The following is a 10,519-nucleotide window of genomic DNA, read 5'->3' as shown; positions in this document are numbered from 1 at the left end:
TGTCGCTTATCCATGTTATGTAAATAAAAGCTGATAACCTGACGTTAAATTCATCCATTGATTGTATAAATTATTCTTTTGAAAGCTGAAACCCTACAAAATATGGTTTAGATAAAGAAAATAAATTGGCATCAATGCAGAAATATTGATCAGTTAATAGACAGATTTTGGCAAGACAAAAGTTTTGTCGCCAACAGAAAGTAATGTGATATTCAAACAAATAATTAACTTAAAATACAAATATATGTTGCATAACATTGGTGAATGAAGTTGTGGTGCTATTAGAGAAATATTTAAAATTTTGTGTGACTTCCATGACCTTGAAGGACTGCAGCCATGCGGTTCAAAAATGATTCATACAATTTATTAATGATGTCATCAGGAATAGCAAAGAATGCAGTCTTACATGCCTCCCAGAGTTCATCTAGATTCTTTGGATTTGACTTCCAAGCTTCCTCTTTCATCCTACCCCAAGCATGCTCAATGATGTTCATGTCTGGTGACTGGGCTGGCCAGTCCTTCAGCACCTTGGTTTTTTTTTGCCTGGAGGAAATTTGTTGTAGAGATGGATGGATGAGATGCCACACATTTTTTTATTTGCTTTTTGTTTAGTGCTGGTTTCTGGGCACTGATACGACCATAGAGGCCATTTCGAGACAGAATCCTACAAACTGTTCTAGTTGGCACAAAGACTTGAGGTGACCAGGCCTGTTGGAGCTCTGCTGCCCCAAAGAGGGGCTTGCTTTGGATTTTCTAACCAACAAATGTTCTTCCTGAGCAGTTGTCTTGCGGGGTCTGCCGGACCTGACTTCTTGTCAAACACATCTCCAGTCTCTTCAAATCTTTTTTTAATTCTTTGTACTTGATGCTGAGACACATTAAAAGTGCCAGCCACCTCTGCAGTGGATCTGGTCTTCAGCCTCTTGACAATCCAGACTTTGGTCGCAGGGTGGATTTTTGGCATGTTGTCAGAGCTCAAGTTGCAGTTCAAGTGAAGGTCTCGGGTGCTGGGTTTCTTTTTATACACACACACTAATTAACCGATCATTTACTGAGCACAGGTGAGGATGCAAACTAGGATTGGGTGCATTATATAACCAGGAGACCAAACTTTTGTCTTGCCAAAATCTGACCACTCTGTGTCCATTAACTGATCAATATTTCTGCACTGATGCCAATTTATTTTCTTACCCTAAGCCACATTTTCATATTTCAAAAGAATAATTTATACAACCAATGGATGAATTTAACATCAGGTTATAAGCTTTTATTTACATAACATGGATAAGCTACATAACTTCTGTCAGGGAATGTATGCTGGTACTAACTAATATTATTTAGATCTAAAAAGAGCTGCTTTGTATATTATGGTAGTGGATGAAACCCTGCATATCTGTCCATAATCCCACAGTCTGTTTCTACACTATACAACACAGTGCAAAGTAGCAGAGATCTCTAGCATGCTCTAGCATGTACTTGCAATGATGATAACACCCAGGTGCCTGCCTTTCACTCTCCCTCTAGTTAAATCTCTTTCTACGCTATCTCCATCTAACAAAGAACTAATAATAAAAACTGGGTCACTTGCAGGGGTTTCTGCTGTTCTGGAACCTTGGTGGTTCTCCAAATGGCGACATGGCATCCACAATCTATTACAGAGAAAACAAATAGCACTCATTCCCTTTCACGACCTTCCGTGTGCGCAAGCAAGAGTTTCTGAGCACATACAGGGTATCACTGTACTCAGGAGAAATTGGATGACAAATTATTTGGTCAATTTTCTCTTGTTATCTTTGTGAAAATGAAAAATTTGGGGCTAAAACAATACTTTTGAGGAAAAAAAACAACATTTTTAATTGTCATGGTCCAATGTTTTAAAATTCCGTGAAGCGCTGTCAGTTCAGGTTGGTCACCATACTTCTAGCTAAAAAATCCTTAAGGGGTGTATTTTCCAAATTGGGGTCACTTGTGTTGGGGGGTTCTACTGTTTAGGCACATCAGGGGCTCTGCAAACGCGACAGCTAAGGGCTCGCAAGGTAAGGAGCGCTATTTGACTTTTGGAGTGCACAATTGTGGAAAGTGTGGAAAATTACTGGAAAATGAAGGAACTGGGAGCACAGGTTGTCTTTTCATCCATCCTCCTAGTGGATGGACATGGACCAAGAAGATTGAACAAGATTCTACAGATGAACAACTGGCTTTGTCAATGGTGCTGTGAGCAATATTTTGGGTTTCTTGACCATGTAATGAATTAACTGTATGATGGACTACTTGCTAGAGATGGGTTCCATCTTTCAAAAACAGGAAAACATTTATTTGGTAGATGCCTTACTACACTCATTAGGAGAGTTTTAAACTAGGGCAATATGGGATGTGAAATATACAGCCAGGAAAAATATGCAGCTAATAAATTCTTTTGAGAATGCTGCTATTAGATGTGGAAATAAAGAACAAAAACATCAAACTCTGAATGAAATTAGAGGATCAAGATAAATCAATTACTTCAATTAGAATCCCAAAATTAAATACTGAAATTGAAAGTTACAATGTTAACTATGTGAAGCCCAAAGGGCGCCAAGAGAGGTTGCCTCAAGAAACTCTATTTTGCCAATGCAAAGTAAAAGAAGTCTCATAAGCAGATTAGGAGCCCAATTGGTAAGAAATTATAATTTTTACAATACTTGTTATCAATCCACATTCAGTAGTCCAACAATGAGAAAAAATCCACTATACAGGCTTTGTGTGATTTGCGTTACCTGGTATGGGTACAGTGATACTGTGGGACAGTGCGGCTGTGTGGCTAGCTACTTCCAACCCTGCACCCGATGACCCTCGTTTTGCAAATAAGCTTCCTGGAGGGTGAAGTGTACTAAGCCTTGATTACATTTAGGACCATGGGAATAACTATTCTAATAACTGCAAAATGTATTCTGAGTTCCCCGTCACATCCTATTTTGGTGTGTATGATACAGACCCCTTGGGTAATTTTTTGAAAACTTTGCACATTGTGCAATGGTGAAACTTGTACTGCCTGTCTCTACCTATTGTAATGCTACTTCCCCTTTTGAGAAAGCGGGCACGCGAAACGTGCATCAGGGGTTGCGGGGAGATCCTTGCTGGTCTGGATTCATGATGGGTAAGCACATTATTTAACATAGAGCTTTACTCTGGGACAGTGTCACGGAGAGACTAGGTGGGTGAGAGCTAATAACCCGGGCCCCTGCAATTTCCCTCAGACTAGGGAAATGCTGACTAACCCTCTACCTGAAGTTTACACTGATGGTGTGCATGTCCAGGCCTCGAACCTCACCCTGCCTCCTGTTACAACCCTAAGCTGAAAACCTGCGCCCTCCACCCAGTGAATGTAATACACCAATACCCAGAGTAAGCACAGACAAGGATAAAGGAAAATATACACCACGCCGCAGTCACTCAGGAATACACTATAAATGTGCAGGGCAAAATAAACACAAATATAGGAAGGAGTAAATAAGACAAAGGAAAATACACCACCAGCAACGATTCTCCAACAACCAGCTCTCCACTCCAGACCGAGATAACAACGCAAGACAGAAGCTATAATCGGTGATGCCCAATGATCCGGAGAACTATTTAAAGGCCATGGGCATGGCCCAGCTTCCAATCTGAGGATCAGGTAAATTAACCCTGGAACAGCTGGACAAAACCTAGCCAACGCCAATGAGCAAATAGTGGTCAAAAGCGGAATTACCGCTGTCTGTCGAACGACCTGGTCTGAACAGCATCCGACATGACAGTACCCCGCCTTCTGCGAGGGACCCAGGGCCCTCAAGGCTTATAGGACCCGGCTTGTCTGGATGGCGACGATGAAAAAACCTGACCAGCCGATCCGCATCAATATCCGAGGTTGGTACCCAGGACCTCTCCTCAGGCCCATAACCACGCCAGTGTACCAAGTACTGTAAAGTACGACGCACTACACGAGAGTCAACCACCTTGGAGACTTCAAACTCCAAATTACCATCCACCAAGACTGGAGGTGGCATAGGCGCCGCGTCCACAGAACCCACCACCTTCTTTAGAAGAGACCTGTGGAACACGTTGTGTATCTTATACACTGTAGGGAGCTCCAATCGGTACGCTACTGGGTTAATGACGGCGGTGACCCTAAATGGACCAATAAACCGTGGACCCAATTTAAGGGATGGTATTTTGAGTCTTATGTTTTTTGTGGATAACCACACCCAGTCATCCACACTCAGGTCCGGACCTGGCACACACCTACTGTCAACCACACGTTTGTACCTAGCACCCACACTCAACAGGCGCTGTTTAACTTTCCTCCAGACTGATGATAATTGTGCTCCTAACTGATCCTCCTCCGGAACGCCAGAAGAGCCCCTCTGGCTCAAGGTACAAAACTGAGGATGTAGCCCATAAACACAAAAAAATGGAGACTCCCCAGACGACTCCTGGCGGTGATTATTGATGGCAAACTCAGCCAAAGGAAGAAAGGTAGACCACTCCTCCGGGTTATCAGAGACAAAGCAGCGTAAGTACTGTTCCAAAGTTTGGTTCATACGCTCAGTCTGACCATTTGACTGAGGATGGAACGCCGAAGAATGAGACAACTTGATCCCCAGCCGTGAGCAAAATGTTCTCCAAAATTTTGCCACAAACTGAGACCCCTATCAGACACGATGTCAGACGGAACCCCATGAAGTCTGACCACCTCCTGCACAAATACCTGAGCCAGAGTCTTAGCGTTAGGCAACGAAGGCAAAGGCACAAAGTGCGACATTTTTGAAAACCGATCAACAATCACCAAGATGACCGTGTTCCCAGCTGATGAGGGCAAATCAGTGATGAAATCCATGGAGATTTCCGTCCATGGCTTACTAGGTACTTCAAGAGGAAGTAGTGTGCCAACAGGATGGGAGTGGGGCGTCTTAGCCCTAGCGCATGTGGTACAAGCTGACACGTATGAGACCACATCCTGTCGGATCTTGGGCCACCAAAACCGACGTGACACCAACTCCAAGGTACCTCTAACCCCTGGGTGGCCAGCCAGGACAGCATCATGATGCAACGCCAAAACCTTTAGGCGGAGATGAAGCGGTACAAAAGATTTGTTGATGGGAAGCTCAGATGGTACCTCCTCCTGAGCCTCGGCAATCTCAGCCTCAACCTCGGTAGTGAGAGCCGAAACCACAGCACCCTTTTGGAGGATGGGTACTGGATCCTCCCAAGGTTCACCCCCCAGAAAACACCTGGACAGAGCATCCGCCTTAGTGTTTTTAGACCCCGGTCTGTAAGTGACAACAAAATTGAACCACATGAAAAACAATGCCCAGTGAGCCTGCCTGGGGGACAGACGCTTGGCTGACTCCAAATACAGCAGATTCTTATGATCGGTAATAACAGTAACCTGATGTACCGACCCCTCCAAGAAGTGTCGCCATTCCTCAAAGGCCAACTTGATTGCCAACAACTCCCTGTTGCCGATATCGTAGTTACATTCGGCGGATGACAGTTTCTTGGAGAAATAGGCGCACGGACGCAAACCACTCAAAGATGAGCCTTGAGATAGTACTGCCCCCACACCAACCTCAGACACATCGACATCCACAACAAAGGGTTTTGATACGTCTGGCTGCACAAGAATGGGGGCTGAAACAAAACTGTTCTTAAGAAATTCAAATGCGCGCACAGCAGCCTCAGGCCAAATGGAGAAATTGGTACCCTTTTTAGTCATGTCAGTTAGCGGTTTAGCAATGATGGAAAAATCCTTGATAAATTTCCTATAGTAGTTAGAAAACCCAAGGAACCGCTGAAGTGCTTTCAGGTTATCAGGACGTTCCCAATGCAGCACCGCTTGCACCTTAGCGGCGTCCATTTTAAAACCAGAAGCAGACACAATATAACCCAAGAAAGGCAACTCTTGAACAGAAAATACACATTTCTCAAGTTTAGCATACAGCTTATTCTCTCTGAGAAGCTGTAACACCTGCCTGACATGATCTAAATGAGCATCACGGTCGCAAGAATATATGAGGATGTCATCTAGGTACACGATAACGAATTTCCCCAAAACATGCGAGAACACATCATTGATGAAATGCTGGAACATTGCAGGTGCATTAGTCAACCCAAAAGGCATCACCAAATTTTCCAAATGACCCTCAGGGGTATTAAAAGCCATCTTCCACTCATCACCTTGACGGACTCTTATGAGGTTGTACGCCCCCCTGAGGTCAAGCTTGGTAAACCACTTAGCACCCGCCACCTGGTTGAACAAATCTGGTATCAGTGGCATCGGGTATGGATCACGAACCGTAATCTGGTTCAACTCCCTGAAATCCAAACACGGGCGTAATCTGCCATCTTTCTTCTTCATGAAGAAGAACCCTGCTGCCACCGGCGAGGATGACGGCTTGATGTGCCCTTTGCTCAAGCTTTCAGCAATATAATCTTTTAACGCTTGTCTCTCTGGACCGGAGATGTTAAACATCCTTGCTTTAGGCAACTTGGTTCCTGGTTTAAACCTGATAGAACAGTCATAGGGACGATGTGGCGGCAACTGTGAGCAACCCTTTTCAGAGAACACATCCACAAAATCCAGAAGTGACTCCGGAACGCTTGAAGTCACCGCAGCCACACATGTAGCCATGCAATTCTCCTGGCAGAACTCGCTCCACTGAATTATGTCCTGAGTTTTCCAGTCAATTATCGGGTTGTGCATGGACAACCAAGGAAAACCCAAAACCACCTGAGCAGGAAGATTCCTGAGCACCTTACAAGTAACCCGCTCGGAATGTAGAACCCCAATGTGGAGTTTCACCTCAGCCACAAATTCAGTAATCTCCCCCTGAGAGAGAGGAGCAGCATTGATGGTGACCACACGGATAGGATGAGACACTTTTTCAATCCTAAAACCTGCTGTGCGGGCAAACTACTCATCAATGAGATTTGTGGCTGAACCACTATCCACAAAAACAGTAATTGGCAGCTCACTGCCAGCGATAAAAACCTTAGCAGGGAGCATGCATTGAGAAACCACCATGGAGGATATACATAAGCTCAGATTGGTCTCCTCCACACCATCTGAGCTTAGAAGTTTTCCGCCGTTGCATTTTTCTTAGACAGCAGAGGACAGATATTAATTAAATGACCAATTTTACCACAGTAAAAACAGGCTCCCTGCTTCCTGATCTCTGGGGCTCGACGCTTTACATGTGACACCCCTGCGATTTGCATAGGCTCCGTGGGCTCACCTGCAGCAACCTCACGTGAACCTAAACCTTCACCCACAGGTGGTGTCTCATGCTCCCCCTGACGCAGACGGTGATCAATGCGGACAACCAGACTCATAGCGGAATCTAGAGAAGCAGGAGTCTCATACATCAGAAGGGCTTTTTTAACCCTTCCAGAAACCCCATGAATAAACTGAATCCGCAATGCTGGATCATTCCATTGGATATCGATCGCCCAGCGGCGGAATTCAGAACAGTAATCCTCTGCTACTCGCTCCCCCTGGCAAATGGAGCGTATCTTGGATTCTGCCAGAGCCATTCTGTCAGGCTCATCATAGATTTTCCCAAGAGAAGAAAAAAAACTCTCCACAGAGTCAAATGCCGCAGAATCAGATGGCAAAGAAAACGCCCATGCTTGGGGATCCCCACTTAACAATGACAACACCAGGCCCACACGCTGAGCCTCATTACCCGAGGAGATCGGGCGCATACGGAAATATAGTTTGCAAGCTTCACGAAAAGAAACAAATTTACTGCGTTCCCCAGCAAATTTTTCAGGCAAAGGAAATTTAGGCTCAGCAACACTTTCTGTCGCTCTAGCTTGCACATTAGATACTGCTAGTCCCTGTTGCTGTACTGCCCCCCTCAACTCTTGTAGGGACAGCGCCTCCAACTGGTGGGTTATGGAAGTCATGGGATCCATGACAAAACACACACACAAAAAAAGAAACCCATTTTTTTTTTTGTTGGGCCAATTATAATATCACGGGGAGACTAGGTGGGTGAGAGCTAATAACCCGGGCCCCTGCAATTTCCCTCAGACTAGGGAAATGCTGACTGACCCTCTACCTGAAGTTTACACTGATGGTGTGCATGTCCAGGCCTCGAACCTCACCCTGCCTCCTGTTACAACCCTAAACTGAAAACCTGCGCCCTCCACCCAGTGAATGTAATACACCAATACCCACAGTGAGCACCGACAAGGATAAAGGAAAATATACACCACGCCGCAGTCACTCAGGAATACACTATAAATGTGCAGGGCAAAATAAACACAAATATAGGAAGGAGTAAATAAGACAAAGGAAAATACACCATCAGCAACGATTCTCCAACAACCAGCTCTCCACTCCAGACCGAGATAACAACGCAAGACAGAAGCTATAATCGGCGACGCCCAATGATCCGGAGAACTATTTAAAGGCCATGGGCATGGCCCAGCTTCCAATCCGAGGATCAGGTAAATTAACCCTGGAACAGCTGGACAAAACCTAGCCGATGCAAATGAGCAAATAGTGGTCAAAAGCGGAATTACCGCTGTCTGTCGAACGACCTGGTCTGAACAGCGTCCGACATGACAGGCAGCTATATATGGGTGTTCACTATGTAGTGATATGTGTTTGGTGATTTAAAATATAATGCGGACGCTAGTCTGCACTTGAGTGCTGCTGCCTTTGTCTTCCCATGTCATACTATTGACTGGTTGGATCTCCTCAGGATACTGGCATTGTTTCCTCCTTATTTTATTCTGATCCTTTGTACTTAAAGGTTACACTTGTTTGTTTGTTTTTAAATTTATTTAATAAAATAATTTTCTTTTATTTCTTTTGGTAGTGTTTTGTTTACTCCTTCTTCTTGTATCTATAATCATATTGGAGTACTACATTGGAGTTATTATTGCTGTATGAGTTGGGGAGAGCTGGAAATTAAAATATGCTCTTGGCCCATGTGACTACTATGTGCTGTTCGATTTTGACAATTAATCTATTGTAATAACTGCAAAATGTATTGTGAGGTCCCCATCATGGTCTCTTTCAACGTGTATGATTCAGACCCCTTAGGTAATTTTTGGAGAACTTTGCACATTGTGCAATGGCGAAACTTGTACTCTCTGTCTCTATATATCCTATTATTATATTTTTTTATTGTGTTGTCCTTCTCATGATCTGTTTAAATATGTATCTGGAAGCCTGGTGTTGATTTTTGGGTCTGCTCTTGGACATTGTGGAACATCAATGCATTAATATGCTCCACACACTTCTTCAGGTTTCAGCCTTACACAGACTAATAATATGAGTGTTAGGAGTCGAGTTCCCACTTCTGAACAGGGGGAATCTCGGTCCATCTCCACTGCGGTCTCCTATTCTTCTCCTGCCGCAGTGGAGGCTGCTCAGCGGAGACGTCGGTCCCTATGTCTTGCTCAGTCTGACTCTGTGCAAAGGGTTACTGCTGCCTTTCCAGCTTCTACCATTGTAGCCAGTACTGGGCAGCAGCGAGCAAACATTTTGGGACTAAGTCCTGCTTTTTCCATTCTGAGCATGCCCAGGGCAAGATCTCCCATTGGAGATCAAGGGTCACATGCTTAGATACTGCAGCAAACCCAATTGGTCCTCTAGGAAGGTCCTGAAGGTGCTCAACTTCTGTGGCAGCCTCCCATTGGTTCTTCTGGGAAGGTCCTGTACTTGCTGCAGCTATAAAAGGTTCACATGGCCGCACGGCCATGCGCTAGTGTACATTTGAAAATGTATGTGTGTTGATGAGTGCAAGTCATTCTTTAAACATCCCCTCCCTTGTGTATGACTGTTCGCAAAAGGTGGATGTTTGCTATCTAGCGCCCGGCTGATCTATCAGCATTAAGCAAAGCTTACAATGGCTCAGCACTAAACATACCTTACAGAGTCTATTGCTGTGACCGCCACTGCGGCGCCGTGTGTTATTAAAGCGCTTTCCAACCCAAGCCTGGGTGGTTAGTGGCGTCCGCCAGTGTGGCACTGCTCACACTCTTGTGCTTCTAATTACTTTAGTTTATTCTGACACCCAGTTGCGGTGTTGAGCGCAAGTGGTCTAGATGAACCCAATCCCGTGTCTTGGAATTGGGTTCTGTGACTTCTTGCTTGCGCTCTTGGTGCGGTACTACGGCTCTGTGACGTAACAGAGTTTGTTTCCACCGCCATATAGTGCCGCCATTTGCCAGCAGCAGGTTCTCTCCTGCACGGTGGACGCCGGACTGCAAACGCACCTTATTATTTACTCGGTGCGTTCCGCCAGTCCTAACAATGAGTAATGAAACATGCTCTCTATATATATGCTGTTAGATCAAAAATCTTACCTACACATCCCTTTATAAAGAGAAATTTGATATAATACCTCTGTTAGCATATGCCATATACTGCTTACATACGTAGCACCCCAGTAGGTGGGCGGAATGCCTGGGTACAAAATCTGTCTGAGGGTAAAACCACTGGCCCATCTGCTGTCCAGGAAGGAGGCGCTGATGGCTCTTTCCC

This window comes from Ranitomeya variabilis, chromosome 3 (assembly GCF_051348905.1).
Source record: "Ranitomeya variabilis isolate aRanVar5 chromosome 3, aRanVar5.hap1, whole genome shotgun sequence".
Classification (NCBI taxonomy): Eukaryota; Metazoa; Chordata; class Amphibia; order Anura; family Dendrobatidae; genus Ranitomeya; species Ranitomeya variabilis.
Note: the sequence above shows the minus strand (reverse complement) of the source record.